This window comes from Labeo rohita, chromosome 9 (assembly GCF_022985175.1).
Source record: "Labeo rohita strain BAU-BD-2019 chromosome 9, IGBB_LRoh.1.0, whole genome shotgun sequence".
Taxonomy (NCBI): domain Eukaryota; kingdom Metazoa; phylum Chordata; class Actinopteri; order Cypriniformes; family Cyprinidae; genus Labeo; species Labeo rohita.
The window spans coordinates 20,199,380-20,212,048 of record NC_066877.1 but is presented as its reverse complement, the minus strand read 5'-3'; the positions used below and the strand labels follow the sequence as shown (position 1 = coordinate 20,212,048).

Genomic DNA, 12,669 nt, shown 5'->3' with positions numbered 1-12,669 from the left:
GTGAGGATTACGCTCGTCACGGATGCAGATTCATAACCTAACGTTGCCCTTTTTTACCTCGTGCCACTTGCAGAAATTCTCAACCGAACGCATGGACTTCCTCCATTTGATGCATTATTGGTATAAACAAGCCCATCTCCTAATGCTAATGATTACTTTAGCTTATTCCCCCAAACGTGTGCCTAGAATACACAGATGAAACGTTGGCGAAAATTGTCTTTGACAGCGCCATTGACTCCTCTTAAAGGAACTGTCACTCAGGTTTGAATGTGGTATGGGGCACAGCCCGGGTTTATTGTGTCGTTGTGTGTGCGGTTATAAAGAATGCATCAAGCCCCATGGTGGGGCTCCTATTGCCTAGGGTGAGTTTGAAGATGGACCAATACACACTTCCCTACTTAAGTTTCCAAAGAGATCTGGCTATAGCGCATGCCATTACCGGAGGCACTTGGATGGCCTATTAATAAACAAGGCATGTTCTGTCATGGGCTTATACTGAGTGGCCAGGGGCATCGGTTAGCCACTTGTCGATAAAATCTGTGAAGTAGAATCTGTGTAAGAACCAGTACATGTTAAAATACACTTTGATGTGATGTGGCCATTTGACTGTGAGTGGTGCTGAAAGAACAGCTCCCTTTTTCAATGAACTACAACACATCTGTCAGAACCTTCTCTGCCTTGATATATCAGCAGGTCAACTCACGTATCACTAAAACGACAAAACCACTATGACTGATGCCCCTGATCTGTGGGAGGCTAAAAGTAACGTCTGTGGCATTCTGATAAAAGCATGCATGTGTAATTTAAAGCCTGCTTCTCAGAATCCACAATCAAATTGAACTCCATGTTGCACTTCTGTGTGTGTTGCGCTTTTGAATTTGTTGCAGAGCCAGCCATTGCTGTTAAGTGGCTCAAATCTTGGATGGGGTTAACTGTGGAAGTTCGTAGGTTTCCTGAGTGTTTACATGTATGAAATATACTTGTATTGTTTTCCCGGCGAATAAAACGCACTCATGAGACCCCCCTCCCGGTTTCTTAGGGACCACTTTACTGGGCACAATATCAATAAGAAGCTTGTCGCTATCTGTGTGTATGTGTGTGTTTGTGTGCATAATGAGGAGAGTATGCTGTGGGAAAGCCCTCATTATAAAACAGTTTGAGCTCTCAGGCCATTAAAGTCAAGTACAGCGAGTCAGGAAGCGAGTAGAGGATACTCAGGTGGATTGCTAGATGATTGAAACAATAAGCTCATTCTCTATTGTCTTGTTGGGAATGGCTGGTATTGGAATTCGTTGGGTTGAGGGCTCTTGTCAGCTCTCGTCCTGGTGATGATTGTGACCTGCACTCCATGCTGATTGATTGGGTCTCAAAAGAATGGTGATCGATTAGTAATAAGAGAAGGGAATGCATTGATTTGGGTTGGTGAGAAGTTGCTGGTCTTTTGGGATAGTCCACCGTGGTTTCCTGACCTTGTCAGTGCTCTTTACGTTTGGAGCGCACCTGTGGAGGTGAAGCGTCTCGCAACAGAGATCTAGCATCCTGTATTTTCATAACACATGTAGGGAATTTCAATTTGAAGGACGTACAAACAACACATACACGGCAATGAATAAATACAATGAGTTCATTTATTTGTATATTTGTGTGCGCGGAATATGCAAGTCGAGTCGCATTGATGCATGCACACAAACTCATTTACCGCTGTTTTTCCTGTTGCTGATGAAGTCTGACATGTAATCTTTCCTTGTTTTTTTTTTTTTCTCTAGCTCTCTCCCTCTCTATTACTGTCACTTTCTCTCTCCCTTAAGACTGTCAAACTGTCAGAATCCTCACTGATTCTCACCGAATAGTACTGAAACCTGCAGTGTGTGAATCCGTACGAGTGTGTGTTGGTGTAGACCCAATTTAGTCTCATATGTAAGGGCGTCTGCAGTACAACTAGAGTTTTCGGTTTTTACAGCACTTCCTACACTGATTTTACTCATGAAATTGCTCTGAATGCTTCTGAAACACCAATGTTCGTTCATATATTCATTATTGATTTCAGATCGATGGTAAAATTTAACACCTGGCCTCAAAGTTGATTTTATTCATGTGGCTTATGCAGTTTGAGAGAAGCTTCATTTTGACTCTCTCTCACCATTTAACCTTGAAGTATAAGCTCATGACAAACGCGATGGATTCTTGTGCAGACATCCTTTGATAGAATTGGGAATCTGCCTCAATTTTCAGTCCTCTCCTTGTAAATGAGATGATGCAGTCATTTACATTGGCGAAACTACGTCAGGAACCTAGACATCGGTTAGAAAAGTAGTTCCATAATGACAATCACAGTAATTCTGAAAGCATTGGTCAGGATGAAGATTTGGAGTGAGCTAGAATGCTAATTTCCCAGAGGAAAACACAGAGAAAAAGACAGATTTAAACACACTGGACAGTGGGGTTCTGTAGTCAGACCGCTAGTGACAATTCAATGCGATACTTTACTTTAATTTTAAATTGTAGTAGAATAGCATTTTGAGGGGGAAAATTTAATTGGAAAATTAATGACATGCAGAATGTCTTCGTATTTGGTTTGTTCTGCTTTAATGACAGCAGCACTTGAGCTGACACGAACTCCGCAAGAAAATCCTGATGATCAGCATGATTCGAGAATTTTCCAAAGAACATCTTGTGCTTAAATGCAAGAACAATTTCACCTTTTGTACAAAGGAATTCACATGGTCAATTTGACAAATTTGCTCAGCAGTGAACTAGACCTCTTAAGTATGTATCATTCATTTTTTGCTTGAAAAAGATTTCCAATGTGGTCTCAGACCCCACATTACATATTCATTTTTAATTAATCAATTACAAGCTTTAAATAATAATAGGCTGTAATTGCAGTGGTTTTTGAACTTTTGAACAAAGCAATTGTAGGATGTTGCACGTGACACAGTGTTCATTAAAATTAGCCAAAGCATATTATGAACATGTCAGATCTTTTAGCTAGTGAGTATCAAGTATGTCCTTCTGAAAATGAAATTATTGCTGCACTTTGTTGCCTAATTCAAAACACAGCCATAGGGTATGATTTGGATTTAACTAGAGGTTGGCTATGTTAAAAATGTACTATGCTGTTATAAGTATTTTTGGAATTGGATTGGTTGGGACACTGGAGTATCATTTGCTGAGTAATGGCATTGATAATGCTGTGTACTGCCAGACATTATTGGACTTTTTGTCTTTGTGAGGTTTTTCTGTTAATGATATCCTAAATGTTTGCAGAAGTTATTGTCTCTTCTTCTCTCTCTTCAATTACAATGTATTCACATGAGGTAAATTCAGATAGGCTTTATGAGCATAAAATGTTACTGCTCAGAAGCAATTTTCATGAACACTTGAAGCTTAATGGAGTTTTCAGTTATTTTTCATTTACTCCTAAAATTCATCTTTTGTTAGAATCAGACAAGTAAGACAATTGTTTACATACAATAGCACAGAGCCATTAATATGAATGACATGGCTCAGATAACTTGGCAAGAATTAGATGAGAAAGTTGGAGCTCATATTGAAATCTCTGACGTTTCATTGCAGCAACTTAGCAAATCTTGCTGGTTGAGAAGCCGTCGAGTGCCTCTTCTGAAACTCAAGAGGGAATACTTGTGAGATTACTGGGGTCTTTTTCAGCAGACAAGACTGAGAAGCAGGAGACTGAAACGGCTTAGCCAACAATAGTATTCTCAATTGTATATTAACTCAAACAGTAAACTAGAATGTATTGATTGAAACTGATAATTAACATACAAATTGCTATGGCCCCACGGCTCACTTCTGCATTTCATGTCATGTTTTTGTGACACAAATCGTTTCAGCGCTTTTTTATGTATGTGCACCAGTGTTTGGAAACACTGCTTTTATGGAACATCAGTCATAGTTAATGCAAATTTGTCAAAAGTAGATCTACATAATTGAATACACAAATAAAATGTTTAGGTCACAACAGCATCTGTTTCTGAATAAATTCACCATTTATTTATTTGGCATAATTGGTGTCTAATTTCTAAGCTTATTAGCACAGCCTACTCTACTAGAATGGTAAGATTCTTTTATATTGTTCTAACAAATTATATAATTCGCTGGAGTCAGAATATAAAAATACTTAGTAATTAAAAACACGATGCTTCTAATTCCTGGCATATACACATTGTATAATTTTCTAGTATCATCCATACACAGCTAGTATCAATTCAGTTTGGTTTAGTCCACAAATCTTGTATGCAAATTGTATATTATCCAAGGTACACATTTCTAGTAATTGTCTAGTATTGTATTTTCAGAAAGTTTTGGAATATTTGTCCTCTCCCCAAAGTTGTCACTACCGAAATACAGTAATATAAATTTAATAAGAAGGGTTATATTAAGATTTTGCTTACATCTACCTTGTAAATATATTTTTTGCTATTTTATTAAAATGTCTGAGAGGTAAATCAATAACAATTACAATTTTAACAGTATTTCAAGTGTAATTCATGATGTATTTTGAATCCAATTTTTCGTTGTTAAAGACATAAAGTTAATCATACTGATTTCAAACTTAGGGATTCATTAGTTTAAATATGCTTTGAACCAAACACTATCATGACATCTTAGTTGATATTTCAGTATACTTTATTGTTGACAAAACATCCCATGTTTTGGTAGTGACTGCACATTTTCGTTAGTGACAATAATGTTTTGGTAGCGACCACAACATATTACAGATTATAGAATTAACTCACATACTAAAACACTTCAAAAACATACCAAAATACTACAAATTTGCATAACTGTACTAAAACTTTGTTTATTTTTCTCAATTAAAGGATTGTGTTCCTTTTTGTCACTACTGAAACAATGATGACATTTCGGTAGTGACCATTTTAGATACTTTTGAACCTTGCTCAAAAATGCTAATCAGCGCATGGTTACCTAGCACAGTTCTGAACAGTTGTACACACATAAAAACTAATTGTTATGGAATAACACCCCAAGGAAATGTGCTTTATTGCAGAAAAAAGATGTTTGTTAGTGGCGTTCCTTAAAGTTTCACACAGATTTCAGATTTTTGAATACATTTACCTTACAATGATGGGGCCTGTCTACTCACACCTTGTAGCTTTGAGAGAGAGGGACACAGGAATATTTCCTGATCATAAATGTAGGGGTGTAGTTAAAATAAGTCTCAGCCAATGGACTAAAACATACACTGTTTCGGTAGTGACATGAAAATCTGGGACACATTTTCTTTACAGAAAGTTTCATAACTTACAAGTTATTTTTAAAAACAACAATGGAGTGAAATAAAAAAATTATTGAGATTTAGGGGTTAGAGTTCGGGTTCATGACAGCCACCTCCCGATTGAAGGCACCCAAAAAATGATTTTATATATGTTAGTTTACTGATATTTTAAAAATGATTGTGGGTTTTAATAGATAATAGAAGGATCTTAGTAAACATGTAAGATTTGAAAGCTTAAATGCTTTTTAAATGTGTTGTTTGGTTGTGGGACAGCAGTTTGCACCAATTCTGTAGAATGGCCCACAAAGCTGTAATTTTTCATGCATTGCAGGGTAGTTTGATTCTTGCATAAATAGCTCATTTGACTAATTTATCCATTCATGATATGCCAGTGGCAGGTTTCCCCACTCATGAGAAACCAGAGAATTATAAACCAGTGATCTCCAAGCCTGTAAAAGTCATGGAAGTCAATTAAATCTCAAAAGTCATTGAAAATTCTACAGTGAGCATAAAAATCTTTCTATAAATATCATTATGTTCTTCTGTAGCCAGCGTGAGAGTAACGGCCTTCAAATCTCACAGCGCTTTAACGAGAAGATGTCGAATCAGCAATGTTTTTCAAGCTTCAAAAACAACTGCAATAGTCAGTAAGAGTGGAAGCCCCGCAGATATACACACCTTTCATCATGTAAAGTCATGTCAGACGTAATTTAAATTGAAAAACCTTACGTTTTCTGCACATAGCACTTTTCTTCTCTCCCATTGCTATCCATTATCTTTGCTGGCCCTTTGACCACCTATTATCTTGTCTTTTTTTTTGGACTCCTGACTGAGAATGAGTGTGTCTGGTGAGGGGATTAGTGGTGCTGTGTCTGGAGGTGGTGTAGGAGAGCAGTAATACTCAATAATTAATCACCATCAGCAGCGCAGAGCATGGAAGAGTACTCAGGGGTCCCTTGTTAGCCGGGGCCGATCAGTGAAGTGTGAACAGTCTGCAAGCCTCTTAAACCTCATACACACCTGATCAATATTCTGAATTTCAATTCACGCTAAGGGCACGGAAAGACCGTTATATGAGTGTTCTCTGACTTTTTCATGGGTGTGATGTATAGTGAGGGTAGTGCACCTGTAGTCAAGGTTACATGTGCACTAACAAGTCCGTGTCATAAAAAAATCTTTCAGGAGTCCATATTTGAGTCTATATTTATTGTTTCTCATTTCCTGCAGTCACACACACACACACTTTATGCCCCCGAGCGTGTTCGACTTCTACTCTGATATTTGGCTGGCACGAGAAAGCTGGAACTGCCACAATAAATAATAGAGTCCACAAAGACCGGCTTGGTCTTTATCTTTTTCCCCCCACCTCGTTCTTTTACAAATACGAGCCCACACCTACAAATACACACATGCACACACGTCTGTTTGGCTCCGTCATATATGTACTGTCTGAATATAGATGTGGCTCAGGTTGTCCTTGAGTCATTCGTTCTGCTGTCTCGTACGTGTGTGTGTGGGGGTTTTTAACGGTGTGTGTATCTCTGTTCATAACGCAGCACTCTTCCTCCAGGGGCACTGTTATATTTACCGCATGGTAAATGTGTTGACTGTCAGGCCTGGAGATGTGGAGAGTTTAAATTGGATTAAATCATAAAATCACCACATCAATCATTCACAGCTGGGCCCGCCGCCACACGCCTGTCCGTGTGCATGTGTGTGAGCGACCGTACATGTGTATGTGGATATTAGCTGCAATGAGAAATGAGGAAGACCTTCTGTGTACGCCTCTAACTGGACGGTGATTGAATTGCCAATTGTGAGAGGCAAAAAAAAAGCAGCGCTCATAAGGACTGATTTGATCTTAAAAGTGTTCAGTCTGGCAGACGATTAGGTGGCTGTGTGATTTAACAGGTGACTGAATGATTGGGGATGATTAGTGTTATTTGCTAAGTCGAGCATCTCTAGCATCACTTTTTAAAAAAGCGTTAACCCTAAGGCTTGAAATATGGCTCATAACTCATCTCACACTGTTTGTTTGTACTACCTTGAATCATGCAGCTTGTTGAGGAGAGGCATGTTGTTACTTTTCTAGGCAAATGAAATTGAAAATATATATGCAGAAGAGCAAATAAAATTATATGGTACATAATATATAAATTATGTATAATTTACCTATTTTTTCTTACACCCCAGTTACATATTTAGGGTGTGTAAGGGTGGACCTTCAATGCTTTTTTTTTTTTTTTTCTAAAAATTTGTTTTTAAATGATTCACACCGTGCAAATTCATACGAAATCAACACCTTGTGAAATAATTACATTTTCCTGTAAGATCTGGTTGACCATATTTCATTTTATGTAGTAATTTAAAGGAAGAGTTTGTTATTTACTTACTCTTATGATATAGCAAGCTTTTATGTAGGGCTGTCACCATTCCGGTTAAAGCTAGAAGGGAAAATGCTGGACATGCGCACATCAATATAGCGTAATTTTTGTCACACTGTACAGCAATAATTACTATTTTGCATTATTGTATAGTGGGAGGTTTAGGGTTGGGGTAGGTGTAGACAATAATAAAACACAATCTAATAGGTGGAAAATTAAATTTCATTGTTAGTTTCAAGTTGGAGCTGTATCCCTTCTAGTCACAACCCACGATTCCTTGATTTAATGCAAGTACTCCATTTTTAAAAATCCCCAAAATTGCATTTTTCCCGTGTTGGGTTCTGGCAAAATACTGGTGGCACATTCCATGGACAGGAATCCATAAAATGCATTACTAGACCGTTTTCCAAGGCTGCGTGATATATTAAACCCATTTAAAAACCATAATAAAGCATAATGCTATTGTGAATTCAAAAATACTCAGATGCAATTAAATAAATAAATGCAAACACAGGCGAATACATAAATATCTTTTTCAGTATGCCAACGTTTATCGTGATTTCAAAATAAATGTTTAAACCCTCACTCTGAGTTTACATGTTTTGATGTTTACATATTCAAGAAATTACAGTGGCTGTAGCATTTCAGTCATAAAGAAATGGCCAAATATTAAAGATTAAGTGGACATTTGAATTAAATGTTGTTGAGTCAATATTAAACAAGGATTAGATTGTACAGTAAGTGTAAATACAATCGTATTCTTTATAATATATTATGTATTTTAACAGTTTTGTTCAATAAAATCATATGATTACTTGCTTTTGATACTTTATTTGAGCTACTTATTGCCTCATTATTATTATTATTATTATTATTATTATTATATATGTATTTGAATCAATTTTAAAAGCTATTATACGCTTAGGTCTGTGTTTATTACCACAAATAAATAAATAAATAAATAATTACCCAATTACTCGATTAATCATCAGAATAATCGACAGATTACACGATTACCGAAATAATTATTACTGACAGCTCTTTGTTACTTGCACTGGTTGCTGTTTTCTATGCAATTGTATTAAATGTGGACAGGAACTTTTAAGCTTTAAAATGGATGGTAAATCACCATAAAAGAATCAAAAATATCCCATAAAAAAGTAGCCCATATTGTAATGAACAGATTGAAGTTGTGATTCACTGACTGAGCTGAATTGACAATCAGATTTGTTAAAGAATCACTCAGACCGTTTTTGTGAAATGGATTAACCAATTCATTGAAGAGATCTGACTTGAAAGAATGATTAATTCACAATTTAGACATTGCTGCATCTTAGATGAAAACATCCAAGGGCGGATGTCAAGATTTTTAGTCAATTGCCTAAATGGGTCTGTTCCAGAACAGTCCTAAGAAATGTTCACAATGCTTCACAAAAGGAAAGAAAGTCTTTCGGGTTTGGAACAGCATGAGGACGAGTAAATGTTGACAGAATTTTCATTTTTGGGTGAACTATCCCTTTAATTAAAGCTGTAAAAAGTGATCTCATACGCATTAACTGGTGGCTGTGAAAATGTGAAATCTTTATATTCTACCTTTTCTCATTTCTCTCTCTCTCTCTCTTCTCTCTCAGAACCCTGAGATTATGTGTGGGAGAGGGATGATAAGCCCTTTAAAGAGATCACAAGAGCACTCTCTCTCTTTCACCCCTTTGCCTTTTTAACGCGCACACACACACACGGACACACAAACACTCCCACACACACACAAAATAAAGTCTATTAACCTCTTAAATGCTACTGTTCCTGATGGGATTTAGGCCTTCCAGTGTCTGAATTTGGCATGCAATTCATCATCAGTAGAATGTTATTGTAAGATAATTACGGATGAAGAGGAAGGGTTTGCACACACTTATTAAGTTTACATTAATTATTTGAAAAAAGACGGGAAGCAGGGAATATAGGTATTATTTGATTAGATATAACAAGTCTTGGAGGGAATTCCAAGAATACCGTTTTGCTGCAGGGAGTAATTTAGAGGTCTGCGTTAAAGTGACAGAAGCAGTGCATCATGGGGGAGTCATGTGACAGGACTGTGAAATGAATTATGAACCTGAAATGATGTTAAGGTGCTTTATCAGCTGGAGACTTCGAATAAAGCTGTAAACAGATGTGATTATAGGTGCTTGACATGTGTATGTAGTACTTGTGTTTTGACAAATGTATTTGTCACACTGTAGGGCTATTTATATTAAGCATTTGTTAAAAATGGTGAAAAACAGTTAGATCAATTAAAATCCTTTAATGTATTATTTACCTAAAATATTGTTGGATTGTCTAAAATACCTAAAATATGTTGGAAAAAATGTTCATGTTCCTCATTAACCATCGATATATATATTTGCCTTTGAATCCAGTTACCAAACTCTGTGCCTCTTTATTAATTAATATTTCAATATTTCAATAGACTTCAGACACTTGCACGTACATTCAGATATTGAGCTGGCCCCTCTGATCGCTCTCATCATTTGTTCTTACGCTTTAAAGGGAGATGAATACACTAAATCATTACTGCCTATCTTTTTTTTTAGTTCTGACCTCTTTGTTAACGAGTTTGTTAATTAATTCTCTTAAAATGTTACGCACCCAGAGTTCTTTTTAATAATCGTGCGTGCCCTACATTACTCAAACATTTGAGCTTTAGAAACACCCATGAAAGGAGAGAGGACAACGGAATCAGTGTGTGCTTATTCTGCAGTGGAAATGGTTTGGACCCCCTCTGAAAACAGGCTGCTATTACCTCTCCAATAGGAGAATTGTATGGACGTTGTGCACAGACAGCAAACTGAGATTAAAATAGATTTCAAATATGAACACAGAACTAAGGTGATTGAGTGGCTTCGTGGGAAGGCAGAGAAATCAGATAAAATAAGAAGAAGTCATACTTTAATATGATTTGACCAAGAAAGAAATGCTTGAAGATTGTATCTCTCTTAGCTTCGTATCACACATATACATATATATGGAGAAAGTAAGAAGGCAAAAATGTCTGTATTCCAGAAAAAATTAATTTAGCAGACTTTACAGATTATTGCTAGAACTTTGTACATAGAGGAAGTATAAGGAAAGCAGAAAATTATAATAAATACACGCAAGCGCATATTTGGGGGGGCATTTGCCATTTTCATTATGAAATATTATGTATTGCTACATATGATGTGTGAAATTTGAGGCAAATTTAAGGGTTCAGGTGATAAGAAAATACATTGTGGTCAAAATTAAACTAATTTTAATTTAGTGATATCAAAAGTTGTTGAATATCAAGGTACTGATACAAAGTTGGAAAGTTTAGTCAGTCTGAACAACTATAGTAGATTTGTATGTTTCTGCTCCTTGACATTGGGGTTTGTATTACCCCTACACTAAAAGCAAAAACAGATTTTATAGCTGGGCAAGGTAGTCAATAATCAGTATTTGTCATTTGTCAGTGTAGACATCTACATTTGTATGTTTACTGCACACAATATGTGGGTTGGTGGGCAGTTGTTAAGGTATTCTGAGTGATTTTAGTGGGTTGAAATCATTAATCAATTCAATCATAATCAAGGTTGCTGTGTAGCTGCTAAGGTATTCTGAGTGTTTCTATGTGGTCAGTATGACTAACTAGATTTGTACAGTTCTGAATAAAATGTGAGTGGGTGGTTGCTATTTTTAAGTGTTTTTTATTATGTTGCTATGTGGTTGCTAAGGTGTTCTGAGGGGTGTTTTTAAAGCAGTAAGCCCCAAGAAGCCATGGTTTACACTGATTTTTACAACAGCTAAGGGACGTTGTTATAGCTGGCAAGGTTTCATAAAATAAACAAAGCAACAAAAATGTATGAATTTAACAGTTCTTCCACCAAGTTCTTCAGCAACGTCTAGCAGAATGGATGCCAAACAACACACTGTTGTTTTCGGTGCAGTAATACTGATGTAATGAGGTCACAGGTGTGTTTATAGACTATTTTACAATGTCTTCAACTGCAGCTCAGCCAATCATAATCAAGAATTATCCAAGAACTATCCACTTTACGTAGTATATTGAAAACCAACATATTAAAGATTGCTAATCAGATGAAAATGTATACTAAGTGTTTTTGTGTTTTTAGCATGTTGCTTTGGTGTTCTGGGTGGTTGTTAGTAATGCTGTCAATTTAAACATTTTTGATGACACCGGCATTTCCCGCTAACATTTTAAGCGGGAAATGCTGATTGACCATTGTGTTAACACGCTTAACAGACGATTGGCTGCGATGATCATCGCTTTATGCTCTTCACCGAGCGCTTACACAGATACACATGGGAAGCCGTATCTATGAGCGGATCCCTAATATATTTGCTTATAGACAGATCTGCTGATAGACACGGCTTTCAAACGCTCCCATGTGTATCTGTGTAAATGCTTGCTGAAAAGCATTAAAGGAGAAGTTCACTTCCAGGATGAAAATTTCCTGATAATTTACACATCCCCATGTCTTCCAAGATGTTTATGTCTTTCTTTCTTTAGTCCAGTAGTTTTCAAACCGGTCCTGGAAGCATCCCTTCCCTGCACATTTTGTATGTCTCCCTTATCAGACACACTCAATTCATGTTGTGCAGTTTCTACTAAAGAGCTGATGAGTTGAATCAGGTGTGTTAGATGAGGGAGACATACAAAATGTCAAGGGCAGGGGTGCTTCCAGGACCGGTTTGAAAACCACTGCTTTTGTCGAAAACACATTAAGGTATTTGAGTCTGACTTCAATGGGGATCAACGGGTTGCGCGGTTCTTCGCCTGTGTACTTCGGTTAAAAAAAGTAGGGTAGGGCATACTCCATCTCAATTTCTTCTTCAATTTCAAAACCATCCAACATCGTTGTTCCAAGTTTTTTTTGTGCATTTGACTTTTGTTTGCATGTTCACTTTGTAAACACTGGGTTGGTATTTCTGCCGTCGTCACATGCATGCGTGATTACATAATGCATGAAGTCGAACTAGTGCAAGATGAGC

The 12,669-nt window shown here is 36.8% G+C and overlaps 1 protein-coding gene across 3 annotated transcripts in view; it reads left to right on the top strand.

The window, feature by feature from the left end:
- il1rapl1a (interleukin 1 receptor accessory protein-like 1a) overlaps positions 1-12,669 on the top strand; it is a 128,748-nt gene that overhangs the window by 32,308 nt on the left and 83,771 nt on the right. The gene's annotated exons all lie outside the window — the stretch shown is intronic.